A 20,222-nucleotide genomic window follows, 5' to 3' on the forward strand; every position below is an offset into this window, starting at 1 on the left:
GCAGCAGCTGATTCGGGTTGCATAATGTGTAGCTCAACTCAACAAAGAAAAAAAGTAAAACAATCAAACCCCCTCCCTGCATAGCAGGCATCCAACTGCCCTCTGCCCTCAACTTGCAGGGTGCCTGCGGCCCCTCTCTAACATTGTCTATAACAGGAAAGAGTCTTTGGTAGTTTTGTTAGCAATTGCTCCCCTAAATAGGATCCCTTTGATGGATGCATATACCAATGCCAGTTCTCAAACAGCAGCAAGCTCAAAAGGAAGTGGCAGATTGACCCTCCCACTGGACCCGCCCCGGTCCAAGGAGAACTCCCTTTAGTAATTCCTTTCAAACCTCTTCACTTACTATGCTGAGAAAGGGGCCCTTCGGACCACCGGGTCGTCATAGTTCCCATCAGTCTCGCTTGACAAGAAGAATGTATTCTCAGGTTCGCACAACCCTATATATCCACACGTAAAGAGTTGCCCCTAATAAAGACGCCACTTGCAGGGAGAATATCTTCTTTTAATTCATGGATACCATGTCCTTGTTCACGGGCAGGCTGACTCAGCAACTCGGGCGGGACTTGAACTATATACAGGTGTCCCTCGCTAATGCTGTTTGTTGCCGAGTCAGTCTGCCCGTTTACAAGGACATGGTATTGTCTGAAACGAGTAGGGCTTTGTACTAAGATGTAAGGAGCGGGACTGCGGCTCTGTGTCAGTATCCATGAATTAAAAGAAGATATTCTCCCTGCAAGTGGCGTCTTCATTAGGGAAAACTCTTTACGTGTGGATATATATATATTGATTATCTTTTCCATTTTGGAATATGTATAGTATACATACCGCAACCAGAATAGGGTAACTGCCCATTTGTGGGCTCTATGTTATTCTCACATATATGGTGATGATTCTGTCTTGACAACCGCAGTTAACACTGTAAGATGGCTGCCCCTATTTTGCCTGTGGTATGAGTCCCTTTTCTTTGTTGATGTCCAGAATGTGGGTTTGGCAAAATGATGTTTAAAAACATGTCGGCACTAAATGCAGTGTAACACACACTGACGAAGGCAGCACGCCGAAACGCGTCTGTGTGTGCCTCTCCGCTAAGTAAAATCTAGCGTGTTGGCAACATTTCGCCCTCCGAGTGCTGTTTTATCCTTTCCTTGGAGTTTTGGGAGGATTTGGAGCGTCATATGTGGCGGCGTCCACGAGCCGCCGACAGCACCCGTCACCGAGTGAGCAGCCGCTTTTCGTGGGAAAGGAGCGTTGTGAAAACTGCAAGGCTGCGCACCGCCGTATCCGAAAATGGGAGACTGAAATTGAAACTGACCGGAGTACGGAGTACGGAGGAACACACTAGGCGGATGCCGAGGGTTTCCCGAGGAAGACGTCTCCGGGTGAGAGAAACTTTTTATAACTTATCCCCATTCCTGTATGACAGAGACGTTCGGAATATTTCGGCAAGACGACAGAAGGGCGGAAGTTGTACACGCTAACAACTGCGGAGGGGCCACACGAGTTGCATGAGTCCGCGATAGACACAGTAAGAGCTCAATATTGTGCAGGACAAGTGCTAACCAGGCATGTTTTCGGATGCAGAACGGCAGGCGGCAGCCAAGGGCATGTTCAAGCGGCAAGAGAAAATATTAACAACAACAACAATGCCGATAGCGGAAACGCCCAACAATCCACTCCTAATCACTTTAACTAAACTAGAGAGACTCCATGAAAGGGAGATCCGTAAATGGTGGGAGGCTACTAGCCTCACCAACTACATTGAGGAAGAGAGGGTACCGCGAGGGCTGAGGGTCCATACAGTGCCCTCATACGAGAACCCGGACCCACAGCTACTGACTGACTGGTTTGAACATACCGCACAATATTGCGAGGGGACTTTAAAAATATTGATCAAGTATGCTTGGAGCGATAGAGAACGAGCATTGGCTGAGATCGCTTCAATTATCACCGAACTGGATAGCGAAACGGAACCTAGCCTGATAACTACAATTGGGCAGATGAAAGAACAAATGAAAGCCCGGCTAGTAAAATATGAAGCCAAAATCAGACTTCGCAAACAGGAGAAATATGAGAGGGGCGCAAATGATTACCAGACTGGACGCGTACTCACATATGCGGAGAAATTTGACGCCCCCTGCAAAGCCCTACAGAAAAATAGAAGTGATGGTGCTGGAGTAACGAATGCAACTGGGGAAGTGACATCTGAATCGGACATCACTGAGAATGAATCGGAGGAGAATCAATCAGACCCGGATGAACGAAGGGGTAACAAAGGACCGAAGGGAATGGAGAGGAACAAAAGAACTCCTTTTCAAGAGGAATTCGAAGTGATAAAGAAATCCTGGCTCCGGGGGGGAAAGAACAAACCACCGGACACAGCCACCCCAGGAACAAGAAAAGAAGGAGAACAAGAAGGGCAGGTGGGGGCGGGAAGAGGCAGAGGCAGAGGCGGCGCGGGGCCACCCCGCTGGCCGAAACGGAACCGCACCAACAAGAAATGATGCCACCCGCCAGCGATAACGCTAACACCCCCGACAACCGCAACATCAGAAAGGATCAAACCAATCTAACAGTGGTGAACTTAACATGCAGAGAGCTTACGACTGAGGAAGAACAAGTCCTAAGCCTTGGACTAACATTTTGTCCTACTAATGAGTTGGAATATACCCAAACCAAAATAGACTTGTTCCGCTTCACACGCAAGTTAAAATTACATAAATATTTTAAATCACGACCGCATCTACAAGACAAGGGGAATAAAGGCTCCAGGAACACTGCTACTGATGCTCTAAGCATCAGAGATTTACATGCAATTGAGACAGTGGATAACCTAGAATTAGAACAGACACAGGACCTTGCCCAATTGGATATGGCGCAAAGAGCCGAAATGCAAGGGATAGAACAGGAGAGGGACGCAAGTGGATTCAAGCCAGTGTCAATCTTTGTTCCTCAATCCCCTTGGGATGCGGTTGATGCATTTTCGGAAGCTATGAGCAATGATCTATTAAAATATCGGAAAGTGGACCACCATGATCTTGACTATAATATCACGGAACAACAAAAACATGCACTGAAGACCCTAATGGCAGACACGAACATTATTGTGAAACCCTCAGATAAGGGAGGGAACGTGGTTTTAATGACACGGGACTATTATAAGCAGGAAGCTCTGAGGCAACTCTCAGATGAGAAGTTCTATAATAAATGTACCAATGAGACTTACCAACAAAGTATCCGAGACTATGATACACTGATCACAAAATGGTACGACCTCCAGATGCTTAATAAGGACGAACATTTGTTCTTACGAACCAACTGTCCCATGACTCCTACATTCTACCACCTCCCGAAACTACATAAGCATCGTAACTGCCCACCCGGTCGTCCAATTATTTCCTCTATTGGGAGCCTAACAGAGAATATGTCTTGCTTTGTTGACAACATTTTGTTTCCTCTGGTAGCAACTATGGAATCCTATGTGCGAGACACAAAAGACTTCTTGATGAAGATACAGAACCTTGTGTGGGAACCAGGATACCTGTTGATGGTATTAGATATCACTAGTTTATATACTAGAATAGAACATCAACATGGACTGGAAGCTATTAAGCATGCACTGGGACAACGTCAGTTGCGCTTTGCAAAACATAATATTATGATTCTTGAATTCGTACACTTTTGTTTGACCCATAATATTTTCCTATTCGAGGATCAACTGTATATTCAGAGGTCTGGGACGGCGATGGGCACCTGCTTTGCCCCCAGCTATGCGAACTTGTTCGTAGGCTGGTGGGAGGAGCAGGTGCCCAGGAGCTGTGCAGTTGGAGGAAAAGAGGGCAAGGTCATATGCTGGCATCGTTACATCGATGACCTTTTCCTGGTATGGAGTGGCGATTGGGACACAGCACACGAATATATTAATGTGCTAAACAGAAATAAGGTTAACCTGCATTTTTCGGGTACAGTGGGTCCGGTGGCAGCGGACTACCTGGACCTGAAGATATTTCTAGAAGAGGGACATCTGCACACATGCCTATTTAGAAAAGAAACTGCTGGCAATTCTACACTCTTTGCCAGCAGTAGCCACCCTCCCCAACTGATCAAAAGTATCCCCTATGGGGAACTACTTAGGCTTCGCAGAAACTGCTCTAGAGAGGCTGACTTTGAAGCGGCTGCTTCGGAGTGCGTATCCCGGTTTAAGATCAGGGGATACGGGGAAAAATTACTAAGCAACACCCTAAAGAGAGTAAGGAAAATTGAAAGACACACCCTTTTGACTACTAATCCTGAACGGGGTAGATACAGAGGGGAAACGGGTAACAATACAGGGAAATTCAGAGTAATAACTCCCTATTCATCAGGGGCCGAAAATCTAAGAAAGATGCTAAAAAAGAATTGGCACATTCTCCTAACGGACAATGTACTCAAAGAAGATCTACCGACCCATCCTCTCCTGACTTTTAGTAAAGCTAGATCAATAGGCGACATGCTAGTGACCAGCCACTTTGAGAAACTGCCTCAGAGAATTAACACCTTGAGGGACCAAAAAGGTTTTTATCCTTGCGGCCGCTGCAAAGCTTGTGCTGGCAGCAAACGCGTCCTCTCATACATCATAGCTGATACAGGTAGAAAAATGAACATCAACAAATTCATTACCTGCAGCACACAGTATGCCGTCTATTGTCTACAGTGCCCATGTGGCTTACGCTACATTGGGAGCACGATCAAGGAGCTCAAGCTGAGAATACTCGAGCACCTAAGAGCCATTGATAAAGTGGATCAGGCTTATCCTGTGGCTCGCCACTTTGCTGAGGCCCATAAGCAGGACTGCAGTAAACTCCAATACTTCGGTCTGGACATTATGCCTCCCAAAATACGTGGTGGTGATCGTCTACGTAGGTTAAGGAGATTAGAATCTAGATATATCGTAGATCTTTCAACAACATTTCCGAAAGGTCTAAATAGTGGGGAGGAGATGGCCTTTCATCTGGGGAAATAAATTAACTCTAATCCCAAATAATAACAAGAAGATCCAAGATGTCATATCAGTCTGATAAAGCTGTGACAAGACCTTTCTGATTGACACTGGATCTTCAATAAAGAGGCCTCACATCAGCATATGTAATAGTACAAGTCTGTTAGATGAAGAATAGTGCTATGTGTGTATATATATTGTCGAAATATGATGCATTAGCTTTTAAGTGATTTGTTTAAGTGATTGTTGGATAACTATTTTTTCACAGAGATGAATTATGATATCTATAATTATAGATAATTTTTCAAGTATTTTGTTAAATTGCACTATCTGCCGCCACGTATATAGCATCCAGCCTTATGAACCCTCTAATTTTATTTATAAGTAACTTCTAATGGAATGTAATCGAACTTGAAGTCTCATAATTTGATGGACTGTATCGATTTATTTGATAAGGGACATTAGCCGATCCACGGCTTGATTATCTTTTCCATTTTGGAATATGTATAGTATACATACCGCAACCAGAATAGGGTAACTGCCCATTTGTGGGCTCTATGTTATTCTCACATATATGGTGATGATTCTGTCTTGACAACCGCAGTTAACACTGTAAGATGGCTGCCCCTATTTTGCCTGTGGTATGAGTCCCTTTTCTTTGTTGATGTCCAGAATGTGGGTTTGGCAAAATGATGTTTAAAAACATGTCGACACTAAATGCAGTGTAACACACACTGACGAAGGCAGCACGCCGAAACGCGTCTGTGTGTGCCTCTCCACTAAATAAAATCGAGCGTGTTGGCAACATTTCGCCCTCTGAGTGCTGTTTTATCCTTTCCTTGGAGTTTTGGGAGGATTTGGAGCGTCATATATATATATATATATTGATACTCCAAACACGCAGCAAAACACCACGCTAGACGACACCATGTGCTCGCCAAAAAGTTTATTCAAGTCAGCCCTTCGGACGCGTTTCGCCTGACCCGCAGGCTTGATCACCGAAGGTTTATGTCTCATAGCGGCCATTATAAACACTGTGCAACAAACCCCCATCACGTGACAGTAGAACTACAGCGTGAGAGACATGGATAACAGACTCGTAGTTCCTCGCATACATTGCAATGCCGGGACATTAGACCATTAAGATCAAACATATAATATTGTGCATTTCACGAGTTATATATTATTTTGAATGCGCATATATCACAAGTGTGTACAAATCATTATCAACACAATTATCTTAGCGCTTGTCTTTTGTGACTGGGAGAGTTGTTATTTTCATTCTCCCTTGCCCGTTTTATTCAAAATGCAACCACATTGAATCTTGGTCGTCATTGCTGTTATCGCATTAACAGTTATATGAGGCGATAAATCCATGCAATAATTCCTCACTAGGCAATTGCGCATGTGCGCTAGGATATTGCCACGCCCAGCCTCAAGAATTATTTTTATTTTAATTTAGACATGATCATATATCGCCCTAGTGAGCTAGTTGAATACATAGTATGCAAAGAATATACCTTACAATTTGTCTGTTTAGGGAATTAGCCCATAGTGGGCATGTGTCCTTTTAATGCCTAACTCACTGTCTAAGTGAAACCCCAATAATCCCCGTGTCGCAAAGTGTTTGCATTTAAAACCTACATTAAAACCTTATAGTCGAGCTTAGCTGGGTTGCTGTTTCTATTTCAAAATTTCATTTTATTCATTGTCTTACTTAATCCATATCATAGTAGTGCATTACTATCTATAGGTGAGTGATCAGGTCCTCTTCCACATTCAGACCCATCGGAGCCTTGGTATTCAGCTCAACAATATAGCGTGATTCCACGCGTCTTAGTTTTTTCTCCCTGTCCCCTCCTCGGGCACTGTGCGGCACATTATCTATAACAAAATAGATTAATCCTGCATCATCTTTATTATGTTCCAGCTCAAAATGGCGGGCTACAGGGTATGCTTTGTCAGCATTTCTTATGGCCCTCATGTGTTGTAAAATTCTTAAGTGGACAGGGTTGATTGTGCTCCCCACGTATCTCAGGCCACACGGGCACTGAAGTACGTAAATGGCATAATCAGTTTTACAAGTAAAACTTCCTCTTATCTTTTTCTCACTTTTGGACAAATTCGAAGTAAATGCTTGCATATTTTTCCCTTGTTTGCAAGCTTTACATTTTGTACATCTTACAAAATCAGGTTTCCTTTTTAGCCAGGTTGTAGTGCTAATTTTTGTCTTTTGTGGAAGCATAATCGAGACCAACATTTGCTGAAACGATTTGGCTTTTCTAAATGTTATAGCTGGTCTCTTTAGGACTAATGGTTGTAATATTGGGTCATTATAAATCAGGTGCCAATGCCTGTTTAGAATATTTCTGACCTCCCTATGCCTACGATTATAGGTAGTAATCATTCTCACCTGGTTTTTTGAGGTATTATTTTTGCCCGTTTCTTTATTGTTGCTGAATAGGATTTCTTCTCTGCTCTTTTGCTTGGCTGTTTTGATCGAACTACAGATGTTGTCATCTGTATAACCTCTTTCCTTAAACCTTGAGCTTAATGAAGTAAGTTCTACTTCCAAGTCTGCTGTATCACTTCAGTTACGTATTGCTCTAAGGCTTTCCTCATAAGGGATACTTTTTATCAGGTTCTTCGGGTGGAAACTTGCTGCATTAAGCAGTGTATTTCCAGCAGTAGGTTTTCTGTATAAATTTGTGTGCAATTTGGAGTCTCTCACAAAAACTGTGAGATCTAAAAAATTGAGTGATGTATCACTGATATTGCTTGTGAATTTCAGATTCAAGTTATTGTTCTGGAGTTTTTTAATGAAACCTCGAGCTGCTTCTTCGGTTCCCTTCCAGACAATAAAAAGATCATCCATGTAGCGACTCCAATGTAGTACATTGTTGTCCCATTCTTCTGGGAAATCCGCTCGGACCACCTGCTCCTCCCACCAGCCCATATGCAAATTCGCATAGCTGGGGGCGAAGCAGGTGCCCATCGCGGTCCCACAGATTTTTTTGTACAGCACTGAATCAAAGAGGAAGAAGTTATTTTTTAAGCATACCGAAGCCATAGATAGTAACATCTGTGTGTGAGCCCAGAGATTAATGGGGCAATCTTTCAAAAAATGTTTGATTGCCCGTAGGCCATCTTCATGCTTGATACTACTATATATATATATATAGTGAGCAAGGGCACAGCCGGTGCCCGAGACGCGTTTGACAAGGCTTTGCACCCTGTATGCACGAATAAAAGAAAATCATCTACGATTACATTTCAGTCTGGCTGTGGCGTTATTTTGGTGTCCCCGTTCTTGTCCGCACGAAAAGTGCATCGAGGGACAGGTTGGAGTTCATATATATATATATAAATATATATATATATATATATATATATATATATATAAATATATATATATATATATATATATATATATATATATATATATATATATGCAGCACGTAGCTCCGACCCCTTCCAACCCACAATTGCTGGCGGCGCAGAAGGAGACTCAGACCACCACAGCTCTTCAGGCGAAGTTTCTTTATTTGAAACACAGCCTGCAACGACGCGTTTCGGGCTACCGAAGCACCTGATCACATACAGCTTGGTACTGCACCATTTTACTTTTTATATGCGTTTTTCGTGTACACCACTTCACACTCGTCCGGTCACATGACTATAGGCATAGACAACAAACTTCTTTCCTGAATTGTTTAGCAAATGTCTTTGCCATACACAATGCATGGTGTATTGCTCGTTAAAAACATCAGTGCATTTTAACAAAACTAAACCAAAGCAGGTATTAATGTATACATACAAAAATAAACAAATAAACCATATTTTGATTCTTTTTTGTGACTGGATAAATCCTCAGAAAAATCTTTTGGTAAAGTTGTGCCTGCTGTTTTTTATCACAGATATATGCTTTCGAATAGCACGATGTCTTTCAGGATAAATCCAGAGTATGTTGCGAAATAAAGTGTCCAAATGCTAGAGGTCTTATAAGTGTAAATACCATCTTAAAGTGCAATTCAATTTGTGCAAAAAACAGCAAATTTTAAATATAAAGTGCAGTAATATATACAGTAAAACCAGAGTTAATACAATTATATTAAATAGCAAACATGCATTCCATCTTCTCAACAGTAAAAATTTCCAGCCGGAAAAAACATCATTAAAAATATATAAAAATGGTTAAAAGTTTGCTAAAAACATCACTAATATCAACAACCGGTCATAGAAAAATTAATTAAGAATAGGCAAATGTCATAGGTTATTTCTGTTGTTGTTGATAGCAACACCTCTTCAAGCAGTACTGATTATTTGCAAATGCTTACGTAACCATCCTGTGATTGGCGTATTTACAGAAAGTTGTACATATCCTCTGTATTATTAAGCCCCTGCGGCCACTTGATATCAATTTCAAGGATAAACCTAGTTTCTAGTTGTCTTAACTGCCTTCCCCTATTACCACCCCTATATATATATATATATATATAGTCAAGGTACATATTTGTGGAGTTAGGTATAGAAAATCTATACTTACTCACTTTTTTATATTTTGGATTCGATATTTGGTCCTCAATATTCTTAAACGTCTATACCCCATCTTCAGTATTCAGGGGTGCACCCTTGCTCTAAAATCAGTTACTCTTCAATAACTTTATTATTTGAGACTTGGAGTATTCAACAATATAAGTGCCAGAAAGTTTTGAAAAGGCCATCAGTGGTACTAAATAAATCACAAATGCAAAAACTTTAGGGATATGCTAACCGAATCTACCATTATAAAAGATAGGGTTGTCTGAACCCTCTAAAAATGCCTTTTGATTTCTGGATGAGATTAGCTAAAAGAGCAATATATTGTCATAAAATGGTACAAATAATCGATTATGATGATTACTAAAACAATCAACATGCCTATAAGGAGATTTTTATTGTTTATTGAGGAGAATTATGGGAGCATAACTAGAGAGGAGCGTTGGCTCCGCCCACATGTTTTGGGAGTCAGAACTAGGTTTCAATTGGGCAGAAGTTGCTTGCTTCCACAAAACAAGTGCTTGCCCTCTGCAGCTGTGAACATTTTCTTTCTTCATCCAGATGCTTTGAACATTCGGGAACACACGCGACATAGATAGGAGAAGCCCTCATTAACCTACATGGATTTTTAGGTCTGGCTTAACAGTGCAACTGTTACCGGACCATTTAAACTTCCCCGACGTTATTCTATAGTTCTTTGCCTCCACTCAAACCATATCTATTCCCATGTGATTTACTTGTAATGCTTCACATTACCATGCGAAAATAAACAACAGGAGGGTACCAATAAACCCGGTTGAGAGCTGGGTAAATAATATACATAGCACAAGTGTCACAACAGACTGTATTTACTTTCAAAAAGGCATGCACATAAAAGCTGCAAAAAAGGAAGGAAGTAAGGACACAAGAATGGTTAAAGCAAGTGCATGCTATGATCAATCTATATTTTAGTAGGTGAAACAACCCTGAACAGGGACAATATTGCGGCACTCAGTTACATTAAATGTATAAGTAACCTGTTTAAACTGGTGCACAATAGTGCTCTTGAAGAAAAATAAACGGCGCAATGACAAGTGAAAATACTATATATATCGATAAAAAGGCGCATAAAAATAGAACACAAATGTCAATATATACAGAGGTCTTAGAGTGGTTCCCATATATTAGAACATAGGGGTACATTTATTTCTGTCAATCCACAAATGTTGCGCTGAAGGGTCGACGGCATTTCGACCTGTATTGATTTCAGGTCATCATTGTAGAGAGCCACCCGGCCTCTTAACAACAATGTGTCGATACACACACACCCACTCACCCACCCTCGGGACGGGCCCGCCCCGAGGTATATAATAAAGCGCGGAAGACCGCTCGGGGTCTTTCCGGCACACCTCCTACTATAGTGTATGTGTCTGATTATTGTCTATATTCACTGCGTGCGAGGCCCTGACCTCGCCCACCACATTGGCGACGAGGCCGGTACCACGCCCCGCGTGCCCCGCCTCTGCTGGAGCCGTCCGCTCCCTACCTGCTGCCTTCCGCGGCTGAAGCTGCCGCTGACGTCCCCGGCCGCGGAGCCCGTCCGCCGGCCTGCTGCCTTGGCTCACTGTCGGCTCCCGCCCACGCGTCTCCCGCTGCGGAGCGTGTTCAGCCGGCGGGGGCTGTATCTGCCCATCATCGTGGTGCCGGTGAGTGTGCTGCCCCTGCGGCCCCGCTGTGGCCCCCCCGCGCAGCGCGTGCTACTGCGTGAGGGGCCCGTTCTTCCCCGGCGTGTGGCGCGCGTGTGCGCGCGCTCCACCTTGAGTGCACTGCCCCGGTGGGGGAGGGGTGAAGAGGGGAGACGCTGCACGTCATCCCCGGGGCTCAGGACACGTGGAGCCTCCACCGCTCGCTCTGCCCTGCGCCCTCGAGCGCCGTCTGTCCCCTTCAGCGCGGCCCTGCTGTGTGGATGCTCATGGCCTCTCTCTCTGCGGCATTTGAAAAGTGAAAGGAGAAAGATTAAAAGGGACGTTTATAGGCATGTCAGAGCAGGACTCATAAAGCATTGGCAATATCAACTGGGCATGATGTCCCCATAGGACACTGACTGCTTCCTCAGTTTCCTTAGTGCGCCAGCTGCCTGCTTTGGCTACACCCTTCTCACGAACCAGAGACCACGTTCAAGGCCAGGAAGGGGTGAAGGTAGAAAAAGGAACGTCAGCATGACTGATACCGCCACCGGAGGCGCGACTGCAGCGCCAGTCAACAACGCCGCTCAACCAGGTCCCGCAGGCCCACCTCAACGCCGCGACGCCGACACGCACGTCGTTACTCATGCTCACACGGGCGTATCCCCCATTCCACCATTTAGCGAAACGGCGGACCCCGCCACTGCGGCGCCGCGTTGGAAAGCGTGTCTGGGACGTCTGAACTTGTACTTCAAAGGGACCCGAGAAACGGACGACACAGTGAAAAGGTCGCTCCTGATACTGTATGGGGGCCCAGAAATGTATGACCTCTTCGAGTCTCTCCCAAACACAGGTGAAGACGACGACTATGATGCGGCGGTGGCCGCGCTAAACGCGCATTTTGACCCCCAAGTGAACACCGACTATGAAAAATTTAAATTTAAAAGGGCATGGCAAACTGATGCCGAGTCGGTGGACATGTATTATGCGAGGCTGCGCCGGCTGGCCAGCAGCTGCCCATTCGCCGACCCGCGTGAGGAAATCAGAGACCAGATCATCGTGGGTTGCAAGTCGAAACTACTCCGAAAGCTCATCCTCAGGCAACCGGGAATCACTTTGGACGCCATTCTTGTCCTCACGCGCTCCCACGAACTGTCGGACTCCAGAGCAGACGAAATGGAGCTGGCGCTTCGTTCCCCCATAGCTCCGCAGGCCGTACCCAAAATGGCGCCCATCAAGGAGGAAACAGTTGACGCAATTCAGAGAAGACCGACGAGTGGAAGACCACGACAGTGGCAACCACGAGACGCTCAGTGTGCATACTGTGGGGGAGACCACGCACCGACCGCCGTGTGCAACGCAAAAGGAAAGACGTGCTCAAAGTGCGGCAGACTCAATCATTTTGCCGCCGTATGCCAAGGAGGAAGATACAGGCCCAATGCACAGAGATCGCGAGGCGGATACGGGCCTCGGTCGGCGACGCCCAAAGTGAGACAGCTAGCGCTAGAGCAAGAGCGCCCGCCTCCAGACACGCAGGCCCAGGGTCGGAAGCCGTACTACGAAGACGAGGAGGACGATGAGATATATGTGATATCCTACGTCAGCAGGATTGCCACCCGGAAAAGGCCGCCGCCCATGTGCACAATCTCCGTGGAGGGCTCCGAAATCAGAGCACTTATTGACACGGGTGCCTCCGTGAACGTCATGGACTCTGACCAATACGACCAAATGTCGCCTAAACCTACCCTGAACCCGTCGAGCGCCCGGATATACACCTATGGGGGCACAGAACCCATGCCGCTACGTGGCGTCATCAGCACCACCATTCGCAATGGTGAGTACACGACGGAAGCCCGGTTCCACATAACCGAAGGGAAAAAAGGCACATTGCTCAGCTGCAACACCGCAGAGGATCTGGGACTGGTGTTCTTCGCCAACCAAGTTCACCAATCACACACCGATATCATGCTTGAGGAATTCCCTGCGCTCTTCAGCGGCCTCGGAAAGCTCAAGGGCAAGAAGGTCAAGCTGCACATAGACACTTCCATCCGTCCAGTCGCCCTGCGACACCGAAGGGTGCCGTTCAACCTCCGCCCTCAGGTGGAAGAAGAGCTGAAGAAGCTCGAAGACCTTGACGTTATCGAGAAGGTGTCGGGACCGACCCCATGGGTGTCCCCACTGGTGGTAGCCCCGAAGCCCAAGCAGCCTGGCGCCATCAGACTGTGCGTCGACATGAGATTGCCGAACACAGCAGTGAAAAGGGAGCGCCACATCACGCCCACCATGGACGACATTGTCGCCGACCTCAACGGGGCGAAGTGGTTCTCCAAACTCGACCTCAACGCGGGGTACCACCAGCTAGAACTTGAACCAAGCAGCCGGTACATCACGACCTTTTCCACCCATGTCGGACTTCGGAGATACAAGAGACTCAGCTTCGGAGTGTCGTCAGCGGCCGAGGTGTTTCAGAACGCGATTAAGGAAGTTCTGTCAGGGCTGAGTGGAGTCATCAATTTGAGCGACGACATTCTCATCTACTCAAATACGCTGGAGGAACACCATGCACATCTCAGGGCCACCCTCCAAAGACTGCAGGACCACGGCCTAACCCTCCACAGAGAGAAATGCTCATTCTACCAGGAAGCCGTAGACTTCTTCGGCTACCGATTCACGCGCGAGGGGCTCCGGGTTGACCCCAGGAAGGCGGAGGCCATCCAGAATGCCAGCACGCCCAGGAACCCCACCGAAGTGAGGAGCTTCCTCGGGATGGCCACATACTGTGGCCGGTTCATACCCAACCTGGCTGATCTGGCTGAGCCCCTTCGCGCACTCACAAGGCAGGATCAAGAATGGGAGTGGACGTGCGCGGCGAACCAAGCCTTCCAAGAAATCAAGGCGAGCCTCCTGGATAAGGCCACGATGGCCTACTTCCAACCACGCAGGAAGACCGAGCTAGTCGTGGACGCCAGTCCGGTAGGCCTCGGCGCTGTTCTGCTGCAGGAGTATGGCCAGAATGAATGGAAGCCCGTCGCGTACGCGAGCAAGGCCCTCACAGACACTGAAACGCGGTACGCTCAAATCGAGCGGGAGGCGCTAGCCATCAAGTGGGCCTGCCGCCACTTCCACTTGTATCTCTGTGGCCAACCTTTTACCATCGTTACCGACCACAAGCCGCTCCTGCCCCTGTTCGCTGGATCCTCCAGGCTTGCTCCCCCGCGAATTGAACGATGGGCCGTCCAGCTACAAGGCTACAATTTCACCTTGGTCTTCCAGCCGGGTGCCCACAACCCAGCAGACTATCTGTCCAGGCACTCCGATGTGACCAGAAGAGCTACCCCACTGGCGGATGGTCAAGTAGTGGAGGAGTTCGTCCACATGGTGTCCATGGCCGCCTGTCCAGAGACTCTCACCCTGCCCGAGATCGGAGAGGCCACCGCCGAAGATGAGACCCTGACCCGCATCAAGAAAGCCCTGGAAACTGGAAGCTGGACTCGTTTTCTGGAGGGAGCTCATGGTCTGCGACCTGAGATCAGCCATGCCCGACAACAGCTATGGCAGATCCGCCATGAGCTGAGCGTTGGTGATGAAGGCGTCATATTGCGAGGACATCTCATCGTGGTACCTGCAAGCCTCCAACAACAGACACTCGAGATCGCCCACAGGGGCCACCAGGGAGCAGCCAAGACAAAGGCCCGGCTACGCAACAAGGTATGGTTCCCAGCCATGGATCGTATGGTGGATGAGATGGTGCGCTCCTGTCATGCCTGCACTATCACGGGGTCAGATCCAGCCCCAGCCCCAATCATCACCGAGGAAGCGGCGACAACACCCTGGACTCAGCTGAGCATAGACTTCGGGAGCTTCCCAGACGGCCGACACACGCTGGTGGTCGTGGACTCTTTTTCGAAATTCCCCGTCGTGGAACTGCTCTCTTCCACAGCATTTGGACCAGTCAAGAGGGCGTTGGACCACATCTTTGCCACTATGGGACTACCAGAGGAAGTAAAATCGGACAACGGACCCCCTTTCCAAGGGCGAGAATTCCAGGCATACCTGGATGGACTAGGGATAAAACACCGCAAGATCACACCGTTGTAGCCGCAAGCAAACGGCGAAGTGGAGAGGCTCATGCGGACTCTCAACAGGGCGCTCCGCATCGCCGTCAACGATGGCAAAGATGCGGAAGCCGCGCTGGACCAATTCCTGAGTGCATACCGACAGACTCCACATAGCACCACCCGATGCGCGCCGGCGCATGTTCTGTTCAAGAGGGCGCCAAGAGGCAACATCCCTGCGTCCTCTACGTGGACCCCGGAAGAGAGAGACGGTGCCGCCATCCAGGCACGGAGAACTGTCACGAACCAGAAAGCAAGTGAAAAGAGACATGCGAGACACCCCGGGTTGCAGGAAGGAGACACCGTAGTGGTACAAGATCGACACCCTGGGTGGAAATTTAGAACCCCGTTTGAACCAGAACGATGGATCGTGGAGAAGATTCGGGGGACAATGGTGACTGCCCGTCTCGGCCAACAGACCGTCACACGAAATGTGTCCTGCTTTAAAAGAACAGGGACGTCGGACGGTGTTCCCAGGGACGCTGATGAAGTCATCGATGCCGGCGCAGGTGGTCAGGACGACGAAAGTGCCACTGGGCACTCAGTGCCCCTCCAGGGCCATGACCAGTCAAAGGAAGACAGGCGTCAGCTTGCTGGACCCCAAAGTGAAACACCTGGGTACACCTCTTCCTCCCGGGATGAAGCAACGACCCCGGCTGGGGCTGTTGGGTCTCCTGTCCGCCACCACCACAGATACCACTTGCGGCCCCATCCAGGGCCGAGCCAAAGACTCAGAGACTTTGTGTGCACTTCCCCTTAACCCTGTGCACGGACAGTTTACACATGAACTAAATTGAAGGAGGGATGTAGAGAGCCACCCGGCCTCTTAACAACAATGTGTCGATACACACACACGCACTCACCCACCCTCGGGACGGGCCCGCCCCGAGGTATATAATAAAGCGCGGAAGACCGCTCGGGGTCTTTCCGGCACACCTCCTACTATAGTGTATGTGTCTGATTATTGTCTATATTCACTGCGTGCGAGGCCCTGACCTCGCCCACCACAATCATCAGAACCAGGTTACTGAATTGGTAGGAGTGCAGCATGTGGATCTGGGAAGGAATTCCAACCAGGTCAAGGTGCTGAGTCGCGGAGGGTAGGGAGGAGGAACGATACCGAGCGTAAAGGATTTTGCAATTTAAATTTGCGTTCATTCAGACCATCCAAATGGTTTAATCCTGTTGGTGCGTGGTGTGCAATTGGTAATTCAACATCAGAGGGCGCGAGCGGTTCCAATTGAAGAAAGGTGAGGCCGCTTAGGTAAATTGCTGATCCTCGAGTAGCTGTATGAATGCAGGCAGGAGTCTGGATGGGGAAAGAAGGTCGGAGGCCCCAGACCTTGTTTCCTCGTCCCGGACTGTTGAGACACTGTTGTGCCATGCATATCAAATTACCAAGAGACATTCCTTTAAACCCAGGTCTATTGCCAATGCTTGTTTGATTTTATCTTCGAATCATTTCCTGTGTGAGTGACATGTTTATGTATTGGGTGAGTTCAGTAACTCCAGAAATAGATAACCATTGAGTTGTCAGCAGGTACTGGCACAACCTGTGTTTTACACTTAAAAAATCTTATTGGGAGACACACAAATGATTATGGATATCATAGTTAATATAGCACCAATGGTACGATTATTTTCTTTGTTAAGGTCTACCATATTATGCTCTTCATCTCCCACTCACAATCACATGGCTTTTGTGGCACAGTCTCTGTGTGATCTTGTTAGTGAACCTAGAGTCTCTGTGCCATCATGCCTTAGCATCAGTGTCCCAGTGTCAGTGCCCCACTGTGGTGTCAGTTTCCTTCTGTCAGTGCCGTGAGTCAGTGCTACATTGAGCATGTCAGTGTCGCCATGTCATTTCCTGGGTCCTAATGTCAGTATCTCACTGCAAATGTGTCTTTGACAGTGCCCATGTCTCAATGTCCCAGTGTCCAATGTCAGTTCCCTAATGTTGGTGTCCCTGTAGCAGCATCCTTAAGTCAATGTTTTCACTCTATTTATCCCATATTAATGTCAGTATTTCAGTGTCAATGTCCTCATGCCCCAGTTTCGGTGTCCCACTTTGAGCCTTTCAATATCATTGTTTCAGTGTCAATGTCAGTGTCTCACTGTCACAGTAAAAGTGTCATTTTCCTCAAGTTAGTGTCCCATGTCAGTATTTGTCTGACAGTGTTTCAATGTCAGTGCCCCAAGCTCAGTGGCCCATGGCCACAGTGCCACTTCCTGAGCATCAGTGTGTCAGTGTCTGACAAGTTCTTGACAGCAGAGACAGTGTCAGTGTTGCAATATCTTCATGTCAGTGCTGGTGTCCATGTGACATTGTTATTGACTCAGTACCAGTGTTTCAGGAACAGTATCACTGCCACATTTCAGTTTTAGCATGCGCCTGTGTCAAAATATAAGTATCAGTGTCCCGGTGTCAATGTGCCCGTATCTGAATTAGTATCCTTATACTCCAGTATCGGTACCTCTGTTTCAGTGTTCTTGTATCAGTATCCAATTGTCAGCATTGCAGTATTAGACCTGGCATCTTGGCATGATTTCCCCTGACTTTTTAACTCTACCTCCTGTATTTTTGACTGTGTGCTGGATTTCGTTTTTGCATGTTTAGGTATGGCATGTTTTGCCAATGCTAATCAGTGCCAAAGTGCAAGTGCTCCCTGTGTAAATTGTGATTATAATTGGTTATCCAAAATTGGCATATTTGATTTACTGATAAGTACGGAGTATAGTGCAGTGTGGGTGCCAAGGGCCTGTAAATCAAGTGCTACTAGTAACCCTGCAGCACTGATTGTACCAGCCACCCAATTAGCCTTTCAAATAGGTCTCATACCTACCCCAGCAGTGTCTACACTGCCAGTTTGTAACTGCCATGTCGACCTGGCAAGTGCACCCACTTGCCAGGCCCTAACCTTCCCTTTTCTTACATGTGAGTCACCCCTAAGTTAGGCCCAATGTACCCCCATGGGGAGGGTGCAGCGTATGTTAAAGGTAGGATGTGTACTGGTGTGTTTTACGTGTCCTGATAGTGAAATACTGTTTATTTCGTTTTTCACTATTGCAAGGAGTAGCTCTCCCATAGGCTATCATTGGAGCTGCTTTGTAACATGTTACAAGTGTAACTTTCAATTGGGAACAGCTGGAGAATTGGAGTTTAGGATCTCTGAATGCAGAATTTAATAACATACGTTTTAGTAAAGGTGGTTTTTAAATTGTGTGTTTGAAAATGCAACTTTTAGAAAGTGAGCATTTTCTTGCTTAACCGTCCTATGTGCCTCTGGTTTTAGACTGACAGGAGCTGTTTATGCATTCACTCCAGATTCTCACACAAACGGAGCTGAGGTGTGCCCTGTAGATACTGATGGGCCATCCTGGACTAGAGTGGTGGGAGGGCATGTAACTGACACCTGAATAGACTGTGGCTGCTCTGCACAATGCTGTCTCCACCTCCTGTAGTGAATCTGGACTAGGGAGGAGAGAACTGTCCAAGAGAGACTTTCTGAACAAAGACTTCAAATATAAAAAGGGTATAAGTATTAGACCTAAAATCCCAGAATGTTAGATTACTTCTGAAATCAAGATGAACCTCTGCCAAGGAGAAGAGCTGTGAGGAGGAGACTGCCCCTTTGCATTGTGTTGCTTTGCTGGGTTGGCCTGCCATTGCCTCTTCTGGCAAGGAGAGGACAAAGCCTGGATTTTGCTGTGAAGCCTATTTGAGAAGAATCTCCAAGGGCTTGTGTGTACTTGCCTCCTGTTCTGAAGACTCAGAGACACAAAGACTTCACCTACAGCCTTCTTGAACTCCACTGATGTGAGTTCTGACCTGCCTGAGGGTACCTATTCCAGTTCTGGGCCCCTAAAGGTTGTTCCTGCTACAGAAAGCTATGAAGAACCGAAGAAATCTACAAAATAGATGCTTCGGTCTTCTTGCAGCTGAATTTTCCGACCCAGCACCGCCATGCAGGAGAAGTTCCTGACGCACAGCCACGTGCGGCTAAAGAAATCGTGGCAGCACCTGCCCGCAAGCTCAGAAACCACCGCACACAGACTCAAACACAGGCCCCGCTGTGCAGCAAAAAGAATTGACGGATCACCGGTCAGAGGTTACGTAAATCCACGCAGCGCCGGTAGCGCCTGAATTTTCTCATGCATCACACCTGTGCTGCAAGTTTTTCCAACGCAACATTCGCAGACCAGAATTACCTGGGAAGTCGACACATCACTTCCCCCTACAGTTCGGATTCGACACATCACTTTGCCTACAAGCAGCAGAACTGTTACATTGCCTCCCCAAGGACTAAGGAACTGACGCATCGCTGTATTTTTCGACACTTCCCCTTTCTGCTGCTGTTTTGCCTTGTGGATTTTGATGCATTTGAGGTACTTTGTGCAAAAATCACGCATTCATAGTTTTGTTTTCTATGACAGGATTGCTTTAAATTTAAACCTTTTAAAAGTCATATTTTGAGTTGTGTATGATGTTTTTTTGTCGTTTTGTTCTTGTTTGGTTTGGATAAAGATACTTTAGTTTGCTAAACTGGTGTGGTGTCCATTTGTAGTGTTTTCACTGTATTACTGTGTGTGCTATTTACAAATACTTTCCACATTGCCTCTGAGATAAGCCTGTCTGCTCGTGCCAAGCTACCGAGGAGGTGAGCAGGAGTTATCTAGGTGTATCTAGGTATGTGTATCCCTTATCCTGACTAGAAGGAAGGGTCCCTACTTGGACAGGGTGCAGGCAACTGTCGACTAGAAACCCCCATTTCTAACATGCAGTATTGAGGGTTGTCAGTTCCTATTGGAGCCGGATCAGTGCTGATTTGCATAAGACGGATCTCTGTCTGAAGTGAAATAGTGGGAAACAACCTTTACAACGCAACTTTTACAACGCACTACCATTACAACGAAACTTTTACAACG

The sequence above is a fragment of the Lissotriton helveticus genome, chromosome 4_1, assembly GCF_964261635.1.
Source record: "Lissotriton helveticus chromosome 4_1, aLisHel1.1, whole genome shotgun sequence".
NCBI classification, from domain to species: Eukaryota; Metazoa; Chordata; class Amphibia; order Caudata; family Salamandridae; genus Lissotriton; species Lissotriton helveticus.